The sequence below is a fragment of the Lepidothrix coronata genome, unplaced genomic scaffold, assembly GCF_001604755.1.
Source record: "Lepidothrix coronata isolate B3197 unplaced genomic scaffold, Lepidothrix_coronata-1.0 Scaffold35, whole genome shotgun sequence".
Lineage (NCBI taxonomy): Eukaryota > Metazoa > Chordata > Aves > Passeriformes > Pipridae > Lepidothrix > Lepidothrix coronata.
The window spans coordinates 3,076,181-3,094,026 of NW_016690215.1; the positions used below are offsets into that span (position 1 = coordinate 3,076,181).

The following is a 17,846-nucleotide window of genomic DNA, read 5'->3' on the forward strand; positions in this document are numbered from 1 at the left end:
CTCCTTCTCCTTCTCCTTCTCCTTCTCCTTCTCCTTCTCCTTCTTCTCTTTTCCTTCTCCTTCTCCACCTCCCTAACTCCTGGCTATGTTTCCCTTGGACCAGTTTGTTGATTCAGTAGAAAGCTAGCCCTTCTCCCACCTCCCTGGCCTCCCCTTCTGCACTCAATGTTGTTACCTCAGCTCCCCTTCCATCACTTATGGAATGACTGCCTGATTGTTAAATGCAGCACAAAGGAGGGCTGCCCAAAGGATCTGTCCCCTTTGCTGTCCTTCTGAGTTGTGTAAAATTAAAACCCCAAGTCTGTGCCCTCAATCTCTGGCTCAGGTGCAACACACTGTTGTGTCTGAGTGCATTGCAAGGAGGGCACACAGTGATCGAACGGCATTTCAGATGAAGAATGGAAGTTTGTCCAATGTCTGTCAAAAAGGTTTGTGAAGTCAATGTAATAGCTGGATGATACAAGGGTTTGGGTTGGAAGGGACCTTAAAAATCATCTTGATCCACCCCCACTGCCATGGGCAGGAACACCTTCAACTGGTTCAGGTTGCTCAAGCCCCATCCAATCTGGCCTTGAAAACTTCCAGGGATGGCGCATCCACCACTTCTCTGGAGAACCTGTTCCAATTCCTCAGCACCCTCACAGGGAACAATTTCTTCCTAATATCTAGTCTAAATCTACTCTTTCTCAGTTTAAAGCCATTCTCCCTTATCCTATCACTACAGGCCCTTGTCAAAAGTTCCTCTCCAGCTCTATTTTGCCCTTCTTTAGGTACTGGAAAGCTGCTATAAGGTCTCTCCAGGTTGAACAGCCCCAACTCTCACAGCCTGTATTCATAGGAGAGGTGCTCCAGCATCACTGATCGTTTATGCCTAGGAAAGTTTCTCAGGACACTCGGGGAAACCTAAGCAAGTCTGACTCCCTGTTAGATGTAAGGCCTTACTTAGGCTCTTTTTACCTTTCTGTTCCTCTCTGAGTTTCTGTATTTGGCAGTCAAGCCTGAAATACCCTCCAGGATGCTTTCCACCCTGCCTTCTAATGATGCGGATGGAGAAACTGCATGACAGGTGATGTTTGGATGCTAGCTTGCTCATGGCAAAGACTATGAGCAGCCAAGCTTAAAACATCTGCCATTTAAAAAAAAAAAACAAAACCACAAAAAAAACCCAACAAAACCCAAACACCCTGAATCCTGAATGTTTTGTCTGGTAAAAACATTTATCTGTTACATCAAGGGTCTTATTTGCTGCAGAAAAGTGAAACAAGAAAAGAAAGGTTGTTTTGGTCAGTCTTTCCAAGGGACAGAGCCTCAGTATGCTAATTATTGTGAAAATGAAATTTGTTAGAAGTGCTGTTGGTCAATCTTAGTGATGTGTATTGTTTGACTTGGGAAACGGAGCTTTCAAAGAAGAAAATAACCAAAAGAGTTAATCAGGACAAAAAGATAATGTGAAATTAATTGTCTGTCCCAGGGAGCCTTCGTAAAGGATACCCTTCCTCTTTTCCCAAGTAAGAGAAACAGGAGATGGTCATTTTGAACAGAAGAGGCATTTTTAACATTTTGTGACTTGTTCAACTTCAGTGCATATGTCCTGATAAATCAAGGGAAGAGCCATGTTGTGAGTTAAACTGAAAACCTCATCTCAAGATCAGACGTATGAGTAAACCCAGAGGGATTTGCTCCCCAAGACATATCAGAGCAACTCCATTGAGTTCATGTCCTTTATTTCCACTTTTTCAAAGTGCTTCATTTAAAATTAAGTGAGATTTAGCTCAGGCAACTCTAGTTTTGTGTAGTCATCACTAGTTTATCAAGCATGGCCATTACTTCCAAAAGATTTTTATTACAGCTTTAATAAATAATTTCAACATATGTCATTATTTTCTTTACTGTCTCAAAACTGAGATGTTTCTAGTGGCCTTCAGGCAAGTGCATAATTTACCCAATGCACATTAAGGTATTGGAAAAGTGATCTTCATCTTTGTGAGAGGAGGTACATACCCAAGGCTAGGAATAGCTGGCATAGCAGTTGGTTTATGCTGATACCTTATTTTGGCAATCACCATCTTTCTGACAACGTTTAGTCTCTGCAGCTGTCCTTAACAGGGCATTAACTTATATGCCTGCAGTAAAGATTTCCTTTCTTTAGTTACAGTACAAGGAGAAAAATGTTACATTGCATTTATTTGTTCTTTCAGTTATTTCTTGCTTGTGCTAAAAGACGTGCACACAGTGCAGGAGGAAAGGGTATTGGAAACAGAACTGGGTGGGAAAGAATAGACTGCACAACTCAAGAAAGAGCATGCTGGTTTGGTCCATGGGGCAGAGGGAGATAATTATGGCAGGAAGAGAGGTGCGAGACAGTGAAAGTATGTTGGATTAGGAGCTCCTTTGGGGTAAGGAGAAGCAGAAGGTTGCATGCATCTGCTCATGATACATACAATCTGGCTTTAACCCATGTATCTTAAAGGTCTCTTTTGACAGAGAATTGGATTCACTTTCAAAATGCTAACTTAAAAAACAACCCACCCTTTCGTATTTTATTCCTTCTGAAAAGTAGTTTGGAACTCTGAATTTCTTCTAGGTACAGTGTTGGCAGAATGTGAATCCCGAGCCTTTAAATCTGCACTGCAGACCTCTCAGCAAGGGGAAAAGATCGGTTTTGATCGTCTTGGGGACCCAAGCGTTAAAAAGAGGCTTGTTACATTGTTTCTTTGTATTAAAACTGTTTGGTAGGCAATGACACAATAATAGAGACCAGAAGCCGAGTTTGAGCTTCAGGTATGAGAGGGGACTGCTGTCTGTCGATTTGAGCTAAAACAGCCAAAAAAGAATTAGCTTGCATGATCACCTCGGGAGTCTTTTAATTTATTGGCTTGGCAACAGTTGCGTGGAACTGCTGCTTGGGTGGGATAAAATTGCTTCAGTTTGTAGGGAAGTGTAGGAAATCTTTGTTGTAAGTAAAAGGCAGAGGGAACTTGGAAACATGATAAAAACTCTCTTAAAAGGAGGCAGAAACATAGATTTTCTGCTTTGCTTTTGAAAGAATGATGAAATGTGATCTAGTTGGAGTGATGACATTTAATTAAAATTGAGCATTCATGAGAAGCAAAAGTATGATTTTATTGGCTTTTTTTCCCCTATAGATTTTCAGGTAGGAGCATATGTACAGTCATTGAACCCTTCTTGTGGAGCTTTCTAATATTTGGATTCAAATTAGTGCTGGTAATGACACTCAAGGGGAAAAGATATAGTATAGTATCACACAGTTCCACAGCAAAGATGGTACTTGGCTTTTTGTCTTTTGTTTGCTTGTTTGTTTGTTATTTGTTTTCCTAGTTTCTTTAATAATTTATTCAGTGAATGTTGTGAGCCCAGGACTGATGAAAAAAATACTGGCAACTACAGAGCTTAACCCCACTACTGAATCAATCACTGTCAGAAATGAATAGTTGTTGCATATGCAAATGACCAAGTTATATATATATACCGGGGCCTCTGGTGGTCTAGTGGTTAGGGTGCAGGACTCTCACCGCTGCGACCCGGGTTCGATTCCCACCCCCCTGGGCAGATGGAGCTCGTTAGCCCTGTGAGGCAATCCATCTAAGAGAAGGTCACTCTAAACAAACCTACGTTCTGAGACCCTCACTGCCACTGTCCAAGTTTGCTTGGCCCGGCAGATGAACCNACACCAAGTTAACATCTCTTGTGTGATGCCATTGCAAGAATGCCTTAAGGAAATAGCGCTATACCTTTCCTAAGGAATAACAGAGATTGCATACAATATGTCAGTAAGATACTCTTAAGTCTACCTATGCTCATAGTATTAAAGCACCAAGCCAGGTTTGGACTTAATACTTCCTCTCATTTCTTTTTTATATTGGTTGTACAGTTATGGTGCTGGAGAGTTAGTAGAGTTAGTGATGAACATTCTATGGGAAAAAATGTATTGTATTTCAGAAATCATGCTTGACTTATCTAAATCCAGTGTTAAGGGGGCAGGAGGTGAATGCCGGTCCAATCAATCTCACATGCTCTGAGATCATAATGAGTCAAAGGATACTTCCTCCACACACCTCAAGTTCCCCCGTTGCAGATCTTCCAGCTGCACTAAATCTTGAAAATCAGTGAATTATTCAATTGCTTTTTTTAATGGCAAAGATCAGTTTAAAAGCTCAAAAAGCCACCTTCTTGTCCAAGCAAAGTTTGGTTCATCGTGAAGCTGGCTTCAGACAGGATTCTTCGGGTGGAAGCAGATGGGTCACTCTTCCAGTGTCTTGGACATAGGAGATTCTTATCCATTTCTTTTCTTAGTGTTCTGTTGACGTAACTGTTGAAATCAAGCTGGGAGAAGTTTCCTGCCTTGTTTTGCATGCCTGCAAGTGATTGGAATTTTGCTTCTGGTTATGTGAATTCCAGGTCCTGACCATTTTATTGTTTTTATTTTTGCTTGAAGAATAACATAAAGATTTAAACTTGCTGTTGCAACTAACTGAAAGTGTAATTAATGTAGGGCAAATGCTTTGATAGAGATAAAAAAATCCCCAAACCAGATGCTGGTGTTAATTGGACACTGAATTGCTTGAAATCATTCATTAGCCTGTGGGTACAGTATTCCCAATCAGGTGCAGTTTTATTTCAGGCAGAAAGTGATAAGATAATCTTTTTTTTAATTAAGGTGGTATTATAAATTAACCTGTCAATAAATGGCATTAACTTTTTCAGCAGTGAAGTTACAAGTGGATGGATTCATAGCACTGTTCTTTAGCCAAAAGAATAAATATTGTATCCAGTGCCGAATTGTTAAATACTAATGAATAATTTATTTAATGAATTTTACCTTCCTCTGTTCATGATGTGACTGGCAGAGCACCAGCACTCTCCAAATGTTCTGTTCTTTGGAGTTACTCTGATTTTTGGGCTTTAGTGCTTCAACTTTGCTACCCAGGATGCTAACTCCTTTGCTCTGTTCTGGACTAGATAAGTATATTATCTGTTAACTTCCTTGATCCAACTGTGAACCATTTTATATTTTAGGTTTTGGTGGAAAATGTATATTGGTAATTAATTTTTAAATTCAGTTTCTGTGGAAGCTTAGCCTGTGTGTTCTGCTGTAAACCTAATTGTGTAAATGATCATGAAAGTGAATTCACAGTGGTGCAGACCTCAAAGTGAATTAAAAATATAGTGAACTGCAGAAATATTTTTTACTATATATGGACAGATGCAGCTTATTTTTCTCTTTTAAAAGATTAATAGGACTTCTGAAAGACAAGTAAACTGTCTTCAAAAGCATTACTGGAAGAAAATTGGCTTACAATGGGCATCTAGTGTAAAGTAATATGTAATAAAATTATTTCCAAGGTTTCTAAATCTTGTAGATCCAGCTGTTTATTACTGTACTGTTGATGCTGAAGCAGCTCTCTTTAGAAGATGCTCTGCATGTATAGTATCTTTTGACCAGATTTAAAAACAAAACAAACACTATGATATGTTCTGGTGTACTATGCTGCAGTGAAAATGAAATGCAGAGTCCCTGGAACTGGGACTGTGTTGGGATGAGACTTATGCAGGAAGTGTTGCTGGATCTGAAGAGGTAATTCTGAGGTGTATATGGAGTTGGTGAACATCATCACTGCTCCTGTTCATGAGCAGCTGCTGCTGCTGCATTTTAAGCCCCTATGCTGGTGCTGCTGTTTTGCCCCATGCCCTATATAATCCAGTTTGCAGCAAGACACTTGACATTTTAAGATTTTTTTTTTAGTATATTTTTCTCTTTGTCATCTTGTGACTTCTGCACACTATTTAAAATAGCACTACTATTCACTACTACCTAATCTGCTTCTCAAAGACTACCAAATCTACTTCTGTTGTTATGTCTTTTTTCTCGTGCCCTCTTAGTAGACATTTTGGAGGTTGTTACTGAGGTCTGGGCAGGTCTTTTCCCCTTACTAAGTGTGAGAGAGGGAGGCATGTGCAGGAGCTCATATGCAGACTTTGACAGAGGGAGGAGAAATAGTGCTTCAGTATTCATTAGTGGAGCTCTGCTGGGAACACTTGTGCGACCGAGGTAAAAAGATTTCAAGTAGAAATGCAGTTTTCTTAGTCCCTGAATACAGATCATTTGTCTTACCTGGTCTGTCACAGGCAATAGCTTTTAACCAGTCTTTAAAATCAATCGGTGGATTATGTTTATGGCAGAATGGCTTTTACTGAAAGTCTCTGTCCCGTAGGAAGCAGGACCTAGGTCCTGAGTGTACGTGCTTTGAGCAGTGATCAATTATTTGATAGCAGGCTTTTTTTCCTGCTAACTATTTCCATGACGTTATATGTGGTGTTACCCACAGGCATATTGGGATGCTGAAGTGGAACTTTTTTAATTAGTATTTTTGATTGATTTGAGAGGACATGGGAGGTGTGAAGATCTACTAGTGAAAATTAAAAAAAAAAAAAAAACAAAACCAAAATCAAACCAAAACAAAAAAACAAAACAAAACAAAAAAACCCAAAAAACCCCCCAAAAAACCCAACAACAAAAGAACCCAAGGCACAGGGCACTGAACAGTGTGTTCAGCTGCATTTATTCTACCTTTGCAAAACAAAATAATTACTTTTAATTCTTATTTCCTGTTTGAATTAATTGTATTTTGTGCTCAAATGTGTGTTCTTCTGAATTATTCTCTTCTTAATGGACTTCCTGCTTAACTGCATTTTTAATTACACAGCCTTCATAGCAACGTAAATGTTTGTATTTATCTCCTGTTCCCTACTTTTGGATATATTCCCCCCCCACTCCATACATTTCAGTAGCACTTTAAGCTCCCATTTTGTTTTGCCTGAGTTCACTGTAGATACCAAAGGCTGTTGATTTTCTGTCAGTTGGCAGTTTCTATTTTAATGAAAACTAGGCAAATTCTCTGTTACTGTACAATACTGTAGCAGTGAGGGCAGGAGAAGAACTGATATTGCTCAGGGACTTCCAAAGGATCCATAGCCTTGAGGAAAATGTGGAGAAAATGTAGATAAAAGAAATACTTATTGTTTTACCTCTCTAGCAGTGCTGTGACACCATGAGGCAAGAAAAGAAGTTGATTTTCCTTCAGCCTCTTGCAGAGACCATGTATACACTTTTCTTATGTTATTGAATGATAAGTAGAAAATTAGAGGTTGGCCATTGCAGGGTTTCATCCTAACAGGAGAAAGCTTCTCTCAGCTCAAACAGCCAGAGAGCAGGCTGTCTTCTCAGGAAGGTGTGGGAGAAATGTTTCTCAAGATTCTGTGCTCAGAAGGGAGCAAACCTGGTTGCCCAGTGTTGGGGTAGTATGAACCATGGAATATTTCAGAAAATACTCCACTTGAGAAAGTGCTCTTCTTTTCCTCTCTGGAGAGAAGATATTTTTACTAATTTTAATTAATAGCATTTTAGCATCAGAAAAGAAAAGGAGTTCATGCTTGGTTTTGGCAGTTGCAAATATGAGTGCAAAACTATTTTCTTAGTAGCAGGGATGGTTTTGCATGCTGTGGGGAGAGGTAAGTGCGTGCTGGTCTGCCATCAGCCTGTTGCTAATGACAGGCCAACTGTAGGAGTTCCCATTTCTTCTGATTTTACTTTTCAGATATTCAGTTTCTCTACAGATCTTTGTCTTGAAACCCAGAATTTTTTAGCAGGAGAGCTTGAGTGTACTTTGAACTGTCTATGCTTGAATGAAGGTCTGTGGCTTTGGTGGATGGATGCTTTTTGGCCACTAATGATTGCTTTAGCTGCCAGCCTGGAACTACTAAATGAATGGAAATTCTCTGACAGAGCGACAGTGCCAACAGACAAGGGCCTATTCTGAGCTTTCTCATTATGCCAGACAACAAAAATGTTGTAAAGCTGCATAACACTTGCATTGTGATTAGATGCATCACTTATCCATGTTCTGCAAAATAAACACATTTAGATAGCTGACCATGATAAGCATTATAAGAAGAAATGCTCTTTAAGCGTCAGCAGAGACATAATTAAGCTGAATATTGAAAAGAGCTTCACAGCTGTGAGTACAGTTAACCAATGAAATGGGCTCTCAAAAAAGCTGGTAATGTTCCACATCATCTTTCTGTCCCCCATTTTTGGGTCCAAGAATAATGTAATAAATACCCTATTGAAGGTAAGTGAGACCAGCCTTCTGTACTTTGAAGTGGACAGTAACCATCCATTAATCCACCGCCTCTGAAGCCTTTGGGGGGAACTGCTGCACTATAACCCTGCTGGGGCCTGGGCTAGGGTGGGTTAATTCTCAAGATGAGATACTTGTATGTCATTTATAGGAAGAAGGATTGCTAATAGGAAGTTGGTGTGTTCGGCATTGAGATAGTGTACAGTGGTACAGCGGTCATGGTACAGCAGTCCTTAGGCTCTTCCTTAATTAGAGGAAATGTAATTTTCCACAAGAAGAAATTTTATGCTACTGTGTTTCACCTATTCACTTGGTGTTCAGAGCATTAACTGTGAGCCTACAGTCATAGAATCCTAGAATATGCTGAGTTGGAAGGGACCCCTCAGTGTCATTGAGTCCAACTCCTAACCCTGTGCAGGACACCCCAATAATCACACTATGTGCCTGAGAGCACTGTCCTTAAACAGACTTGGGGCTGTGATTTTGTCCCTCCCTGGGGAGCCTGTTTCAGTGCTCAACTACCCTTTGGGTGAAAACCCTTTTCCTGATATCCAGCCTAAACCTCCCCTGACTCAGCTTCAGACCATTCCTTCAAGTCCCGTCACTGGTCACGAGAGTGAAGAGATCAGTACGTGCCTTTCCGCTTCCCCTCGTGAAAATGCTGCTGTCATCTGAACTGGTCTGCTAATTTGGGGCTATTGGAAAGGGACAGGAGACATCCAACAGACATCCAGTTGTGTTCATTTCAGCAACACATATGCTACAATGCAGAAATAATTAGCACAGCCCCTGTGCAAGAACAGCATGCAAATTCATGAAGTATTCCATATTGTAGGGAAATGGTCACAGCACCAAGCCTGTTGGAGTTCAGGGAGTGTTTGGACAACACTATAAATAATATGGTTTAGTATTAGGTAGTCCTGCAAGGAGCAGGGAGTTGGACTTGATCATTATGGGTCCCTTCCAACTTGAGGTATTCTATGAATCTGATTCTTATGAACAACAGGGAAAGGGAAAGAGAAAAAAGTCAAGTTGGCAGAGAATGAAGTATAAGTAAACCACGAAGATGGAAAAGAAGAAATCACATGGCAAAAGGAGAGGTTGGAAAGGCTAGTGGAAGTAGTAGAGAAAGCTGTTAAATAAAGAAGGAAATTAAAGGTGAAGAGAAATGCAAATAAGTGAAAATCAGCGAACCAGATTGGAAGAGGAGGAAGAAGGCAACGATTTAAGAGTCATCCACTTTATTAAAAAGTATGGATAAAATAACAGTGATAAGAGCATCTGTCTATAACAGCTGTGCAAACATGCAAAACCTGCTATTGATTAGATTTCCAGCATGTATATTGGCAGATGGATTCACTTGGAGTGTTTAATGTAAGCCACAGGCTTAGTTGTGTCATATTTACTCGCCCTTCCTTTCAAAGATAGCTAGGATATAGTGGTCTGGCAAGATAACAATGATGAGCTTGGAAATCCTGTCTCCCATTCTATATTACTACTGATGTACAGGTAAGCTGCTAGTCTAGGGTGGTAATGAACTTCTAACATTAAATACAAGATGGATGTTAAAAAGTCTTTGTGCATAAATCCATTTGAGTGTCCTCACCCCTCCCAACCCCCCCATCCTCCCAAGTGAGACTTTCATAAAAATGTTTTTTTTTATTAAATTTTGAGTGTTATTTTGTTATTTCAGGCTCCAAAGCCTGACATTGTTAGGCTTTTTTCCAGAGAGACAAAACACCAGAAAAACTTGAGTTAGAAATAAAGAAAGGTTACATTTTGCTATGTAAAGTATGTATGCAATTAAAAAAAAAGTTAAAAAAAACCAACAACCAAACCCCAAAAAAACAATAAAAAAACCCATCAACTGGCTGGAGGGAGAAGAGCCAAGTTTCTGAATACTCAACAGTAAACTGGAAAATCCTGACCTATGTGAGTTATTGTAGCTCCACTGCTGACATGTTTATGAATCAGGAATATAGGAAACAAGTCTGTCATACCTCTTGCTTTTCAGTTGATTTGTAACTACTTACACCCAGCTTCTCACCTCTATTGGACTCTTACCTTGGGTAAAGTGAAGAAAGAGAGTGAATGCATTATTTTCTTGAGGAATGACAATGCTTCCAAAGATGTGTCATTTGGATAGGTATTCAGTGCTGGAGCGACTTTCTGTCTAGTCCTATTTATTGTTAGGAAAAAGCACTTGAAAGTTAAAATCTGTGGTATTTAAGAGAGTAGGATATCTCAGTGCTGTTGAAATTCAGTAGGATTTTAGAGACCAAGTTATTTTTTTTTTTAATTTCTGGTTCTTAAAATCACAAACAGAGCTGCAAATGTCGCTGTGCAATTCTTCCTTTTGCTTTGGTTTGTGCTGTCACCCAGTGTCGTCTTCATGTTTTCAATCACCTTATACTAAATCGGACTTAAGTAGATGTATATCCCTAGATAAAGAACCTTTATTGGTTGTATTAGAATTAATCAGATTAATTTAGGCTAATAAAGTTGTGAGCTTAGTTTTCTCCGCTATTTTGAGTTGTACTTTGTTTTGCCTTTTGAAGAAGTGTCTTCTAAGATCATCTCCTCAGAAAAGTTTTTGTGTCAGTCCTTTCTGTTTGCATGTGGTAGAGCACACACTCAGTTAAGCACTGATTTGGTGATCTTCTAATTAAAAATCTCTGCATACAATTGATATTTTGGGGTATTCCTCTGCAGCATGAGAATTAGTTGATTTTTTCTCCCCCTCCCTGTTGCTAGCTATATCCGTTGTCAAGGTTTCTTATGAACCATCAGTACATTTATTCTTGAAGTTGAGTTTATTTTCTTGTTCACTGGGGGGCGACTCTAGGCAGTCAGCATCATCTTTTGAGTTTCTGCAGACAAGCATGCAGCTACTGCTGTGTTGTGTGGAATCACTGGTTGGTAAAAATAGGGAAATACAATATTATTCACTTAACTATTGGTGCATGGGTTGTTATGTGACCTGGAATGAAACTGGGACATGGCTGGGGCTTTCTGCAGAGAGCAAGCACAGCTGTGTGCCAGAAAATGAGAGTCCTGAAGTGGTTTAATCCCTGTTATACTTCCATTTGAGAGTTAATAGCAAAAAAGAGGACTTAAAGTTTTAACTCAGTTGGTTCAAATGGGGTAAATGGAGTTTGGCATATGAGAATAACTCCTGGATTGTGCACATGAGTGGTTCTTCCAGTCTCTATCTCTGAATATTGCCTCCTTATTCCACCTCTCTGTTGATTGTGACTAAAGGTAAACCGGTTAAAAAGAGTAGGCAAAATAAAAAAGTCTTGATCTGAATACAAAACACAAAGTACTTTTCCTAGAATTACTCAGCGAGGGACATGCTAGAAAGAGGGTCAGCTCTTAGCTAAGGATAAAAATGAACAAACAAATCAAATATTGAACTACCAGGGAGTTGACATTTCAGCTCTTAGATTTGTCCCTCTTACCCATTATCTCATATCTGTAATGTTAATTAAGTTGTATTGCAGTCTTCAGCATATCTAATTGCCATCAGGTGGAATATATGTTCTTCAGTCTACTTGCTTTCTATTTCAGATAGAGAAGAAGGGAATATTTTTATTGCCTGTTATGTTTTTGTTTGTTTATTTATTTTCATTGTTTTTCTTATTTTGTTGGTGTTTGGGGTGTGTGTTTATTTTTGTTTTCTTTCTCCTGTTGATTTGGAGGGACAGGGTGTTTGATAAATGGATGCCTTAAACTTTCACCCAAACTTCGTTAACAGAAAAAACACAACTCCCACCTATTTGAAGAAGCAATAATTACCTGGCTGCAGTCTGTTTTGCATAGGAACAAATACGGAACTGGCTGGTACTGAAAATCATTAATAGGAGATTAAATGTTGAATGAGCAAAAATTGGAAAGTTTCTCTGCTACCTAGAAAGCCCTCGGTGTTCTGCTTCCCCACATGTGGGCATTTCCTTAAAAGAGTATGAAGGTACAGTGCACATGGAATCAGCAATTCTGCCTGTGCAGAAGAAAAATATTTTAATTCTTCATTGCAAGTATCAACTGCAATCAAAAAAACAGGGGAGAAAAAAGATACCAAATGAAACTGCTGGAGGACTGGTTCAGCAAACACTTATGCATGTGACTATCTTAGGTGTAAGTAATTAAACTAATACGAGCCTTTGCCAACATCAGCATGCATTGCTTAAAAACTCGGGATGAAGCCAGGATACAGAAAAAATAAATCTTGTTTCATGCAAGAATAGCTGATAGATTATTACTCTGTCTCTCAATTTGAAAATATGATATTTGTGTCTGTAACTTGCAGTGAATATAATTCTCTGGAGAGTATTACTTTACCATAGCTTAAGTTTCCAAAATTATGTTCTCAAGTTAACAGTTTTTCTGTAATACAGTTGCTGTGTTCTTGTCTTCCTCTGCACATTGCATTGAGCACTAAACAGAAAGATAAGACGTTCTTCCTTGTCTTTATTCCAAAAAAGGTAGATTGACATCTTTACATGATGTCATCTCCTTTTCTCCACTAAAAGGAGAAACAGACAATGGCATGGCATCAACAACAGTAGATAGAATAAGAAGACTCTGAAAAAATTTCCATAATATTTTGTTTTTATCATCTTACTTCACTGCTGAATGCTTGCAATAACAAATTTGGTTGGAGTTGTGTGTCTTCCTAGTCTTTTAAAATTACCAAGTCTTGCTTGAGAAACTTGAATTTAAACAAAATCATTTTGTCACACTGGGGGTACTGTCAGTTGGGCGTATCAGCCTCTAAAGCCCCTGATGACTTTCAAGATAACACAACTGCCCTGCTGTATTGCAACTATTAAGAAAATCTAGTTTCCAGCAGCACAAGAACTTTCTGAAACTCCTGCTCTGTTTTGTGGGGTTACGTTAGGGGCAAACCCTGCTCTGTAGGGCTGAATGAAGGGAATGATCAATCCAGGACAGTGAGTGGAGATATGTGATATATCCCCCCCTCCTCCCTGCCCCTAAGCAAATAGTCAAACACCCCTGAAAATTCCTGAGATCAGTCCTGCAGCATAAGTGGTGTTAGAGACAGTGTTTTAGTAAGGATATAGTGACAGAATGAGAAATACAGTGTTAAGTTGAGGGCATATTAACAATATAGTGAAAAGAATAAAGAGAAACAAATAAATGGGAAAAGCAAAGAAGATACAGAAGCCATCAAGATAATTTATGTTTTTAAGGCTTCATTTTATTGAACTTTTATTATTTTATCAAAGACAATAGTGAAAGGTATTGCCATAGATAGCATTTTTCTCTAACTTAATATTTCAAAGAGATTTTCACTTAAAATGACAGCTTCTCTGTCCTATTACTTGTAACATGCATTTTTATTATGACTAGGAAACTGAATTTTTAAAATAACTTTTTACTTCCTTGCTCTCTTGAAATAAAGGATCTTTGCAACAGAGACTTCTTTCCTGCTGTTGTAGAAGGCGATTACCTCATGGAGAATGCTCCTGAAATATAAATAATGTATTGATAGGAACTGTAGAACGATGTAGGTGGAGGACTAGAAAAACTGAGTGTTTGCCAGGTTCTTTTATTATTTATCAAAGCTGGTTAAATCTAGTTGTCACAGCCCAAGATACTCAAAGATCTTGGTAAACCCCATTCTTTTAATAAGTCATATTTCTTTAACAAAAAATGACAGTTGCATTAGTAATGTTCTTTAAAGAGTTGCAGACTCTAGGAAGTTGGTTATGGTGTTGTAGTTTTTGTTTTGTTTTGTTTTCTTTCGTTGTTCGTTTGTGGATTTTTTAATAGAGATTTTAACCTGTAATGTTTTGTTGACAAATTCAGAAATTGTGAATTTTTATCATATGGAGCTCTGATACAATAGACAAAATAACTATTTTTAATTAAAAACTTGTTTGTACTTTAATTGAACTGCCAAAGTTTTCTCTGAGGACCACAGAACTAGTTTATAAAATAGACTTACCTTTAGGATATATTTGAAAATTCAAGCCCTTAATGCTTTTGGAAGCCAAAATAGTTCTTAAATCTGGTTGTTAATAGCCAGAGAGTTAGCTGTATGGAATATTAGCAGAATATTTTTCATGTCAGTATTGCATACTATCACTTGGAGTGGCAGGTTTGTTTATTTTTTGAGTAGCCCCAATGGGGTCATAAAGCACGTGTGGTAGATAGTGAGTGTGTGTATACCAAACGTAAATACAAGTGTACGGATAGTCTCTGGCTGTAAAAGAAGTAGAATGGTTGCAGGCGTGCTGACACACACCAGGGAGAAGAAAGAGAGCCCTGTAATAAAATCTCATTGAGGATGCAGAGAGTATGTTTCAGCATTAGGCATTCTCCTCATGTTTCACATAAATGCATCCTCCTCTCAGGAGGGGATGAACAGTGCACTTGCACCGGCTCATTCAAATTGACTGTTGGTAAAAGAAGAGTCTTGAGCAAACACTGAACAGTCTGGCATTTTTTAAAGACAGGGGAAAGGTTAAGCTGACTGCTGTTTAAACTGCTGTTTACTGGATATTTATTTGCTGACCGTGTTTATTGAAGGTTGTGTTGAAAGGATCATTGGCAAGATTTTGGATGGCCACATAGAACAGGTCAGAATTCTATTAAACTAATGCAGTTTTAAAAATGAAGCCTGGATCTTCATAGGTGACTTAGTTGTTTTTATATCTGAGGATAGTTAGATTGTATTTTGCTGGGAGATAAAGGAGAGTAGGATGTGCTTTCTCTATGTTTTTTTCCCTTTCTCTCTCTGACAGCACTGCAACTTTAACTTTGCTTAGAGCCATAGTAAATGAGAAACTTCACTAGATCCGGCATTTACTAACCAGAAAATTTATTAAAAATAATTAGACTTCACTATGAATGTTTTGTTTCTATTATTTTTGTTTGATGTTTCAAAAATAACACAGAGCTCCCTGAACCCTAACTTGCTAGTTTTCTTCTTAATGTGCTGAGGGGCTGCGTGGAGGAGAGTCACAGTTATTCTTTTGGGTGAAGCAGAGTCATCTTGCAGTGCCTTAGGCATATTTTAAAAGTATCACTAGTTAATTATAGAAAGAAAAGGTAAGGCTATATGTGCACACTAGATCTGATTTTGTATTGCTCTCACAGTGAAGAGATTTATAAGAACCAAGGAATTTTTATGTTATTTTTCACCTGTTGTAACTCTCCTACCTTGTCATAGATACACACATGATCATCACCTATCTATATCTATATCTAAATATCAGAAATAAATTCCTTCACTATTTCATCAAGGCATCTCTTTAATGGTGTCTGAAACATTAAGGAAAGTCTTGTGTTACAAATGCATCTGAAGTGTGTTTTTTTTTTTCTTTTTCTTTGCATGCCCATGCTCTCTGTTTTTTGTTGGGTTTTGTTGTTGTTGTTTTTTATTTTGAAGGCATTTTCCAGGACTTTAATTGCTGATTTATTATTTTTATTATTTAATTCATATATTTTTCCCTGTCTTTCCCAGAGATAGGATAAAAGGTCTTGTATGATAATGCTGCAATGAAAGTTTGTGTTCCTGCATGTGAAGTCTTAAGTAGTGAAAGTAGTCTGCAATATTTGCTCAAGGGAGCTGTTGCTCTCAGAAAAGTTCAAAATAGCAGTGTTTTACTTTAAAAATACATGTGTATGTATGTAATTTATGTATATAAATATCTGCTATAGGTGTCTAGAGCAGGTATTGAATTTTCTATGCAAAATGTATCTATAGTGGTTGTGTTAGTGGCACTGTCTTTGAGTGACTTAAGACATTCTTCCACGGACATTCTGGATTAGAGGTTCCTAGAGGAATAAAATGAACTCCCATGCAGCTAATCTTGGAGTTGATGGGCTCAGTTTGGATGATTTACTGTAGAGAAGCTGTAAGAGGTGACATGCTCTGTACATGCTACCTGGGACAGTTTGATTGCATCAGTGGTATTAGGTGAATGGCAGAAACCAGGTGGTCCTGCTGTCATTACTGGTAGTAAACAAAGCACTGATTAATAAGCTTATGAAGCCTATATAGCATTTCAGTACTGGAATGTGGTTTTCTTTTGTGGTTTTTGTTTCCGTTTGTTTATTTTGTTTTGGTTTTTTTTATTAGGGAAAACAGTCTTGCACTGGGCTGTGTGTGTGTGTACTGCATGGGCTGCAGTGACACTAGAAATCAGAGTAAGTCTGGAATCCTAAGAGTGTAAAATATGCTCCAGAGCTAGGTGAATGCTTTCTGTGAGTTTCCCTAGTGTCTGTTAAATAGGTTTCCAGAAGGCTTAGTTTGACTGTATGTTTGCATCAAAGTATTATGTGAGCAGCACTTGGCTTATTCAGTTCCGGAAAGATTTTTTTGAATCCTGGCCTGCACCACCTCTGTTGCAGCAGCTAATACTGGAAACCCTAGATGTGATGTTCAGTTTTGAGTGAAAGAGGCTGCTATGGAAAAAGATATGACATGAAGCCTGCAGAATTATTATGGTCCAAGGGATTGCCTTGTTGCCCCCATAGTTGTGAGATGCTCTGGATTTGACTGTACTTGTTGCTTGGTACAGTGGGGAACAACAGGCAACTCTATCATGTGCCAGTGTTTAGAGGAGAGAAAAAAAGTGAGGCAAGTTGAGATTTGCACCACTTTCGATACTGATTAAAAAGCTGAAAGACATAAACCTTTCCTGATCTGGACAGCTGTATTGGGTTTGCATGGCCAGGTCTTGGTAGCAGGGGAGCTTCTGTGAGAAGCTGCCAGAAGCTTCCCCCATGTCAGTCAGAGCCAATGCCAGCCAGCTCCAGGACAGACATGCTGCTGGCGAAGACAGAGCCAATCAGGAATAAAAATAACACCTCTGTGATAAGAAATTTAAGAAAGAAAAAAAGTTATTGCACGGATGTAATTGCAGCCAGAGAAGAGAGGAGTGAGAATACACAAGAAAAACAACTCTGCAGACACTAAGGTCAGAGGAGAAGGAGGTGGAGGAGTGATCCAGGTGCTAGAGCAGAGATTCCCCTGCAGCCTGTGGTGCAGACCATGGTGAGGCAGCTGTGCCCCTGCAGCCCATGGAGGACCACAGGGGTGCAGAGGTCCACCTGCAGCCCATGGAGGAGCTCCCCCACTGGAGCAGGTGGTTGCCTGAAAAGAGGCTGTGAACATTTGGAAAACCTCTGCTGAAGCAAGTTTTCCTGGTAGGATTTGTGACCCTGTGAGGGACCCACAGTGGAGCAACCTGTGCCTGAAGGACTGCACCCTGTGGGATGGAGTCCTGTTGGAGAAGTTTGTGAAGGGCTGTCTTCTGTGGGAGGGACTCTTCTCCCTGAGCAGTGGCAGGAACGTGTGATGAACTGTGATGAACTGACTGGTAACCCCCATTCCCTGTCTCCCTGAGCCACTGGTGGGGGAGGAGGTAGAGCCTGTGAAGGAGAGAGGGGTGGGGGGAAGGGGTTATTTTTAAGATTTATTTTACTTCTCATTATCCTTTGATTTTGTTAGTTATAAATTCAGTTAATATCTCCAATTTGAGTCTACTTTGCCCATGACAGTATTTGGTGAGTGATTTCTCCCAGAACATATCTCAATTCATGAACCTTTGTTATATTTTGTCTCCCCTGTCCATCTGAGAAGAGGATGATAGAGCAGCTTTGGTGGGTGTCTGGCATCCAGCTAGGGTCAACCACTACAATAGCCCTCTTCCT

General features: G+C 39.2%; 1 protein-coding gene across 3 annotated transcripts in view; it reads left to right on the forward strand.

Moving 5' to 3' along the window:
• FRMPD4 (FERM and PDZ domain containing 4) overlaps positions 1-17,846 on the forward strand; it is a 299,178-nt gene that overhangs the window by 96,576 nt on the left and 184,756 nt on the right. The window contains exon 1 of one of the 3 annotated variants that reach the window (XM_017812343.1): positions 14,714-14,764. The exons of the other annotated variants lie outside the window; for them this stretch is intronic. The gene's annotated coding sequence lies outside the window, so the exon portion shown is untranslated. Of the gene's footprint in view, positions 1-14,713; positions 14,765-17,846 lie in introns of those variants that run through there. 3 annotated transcript variants of the gene reach the window in all.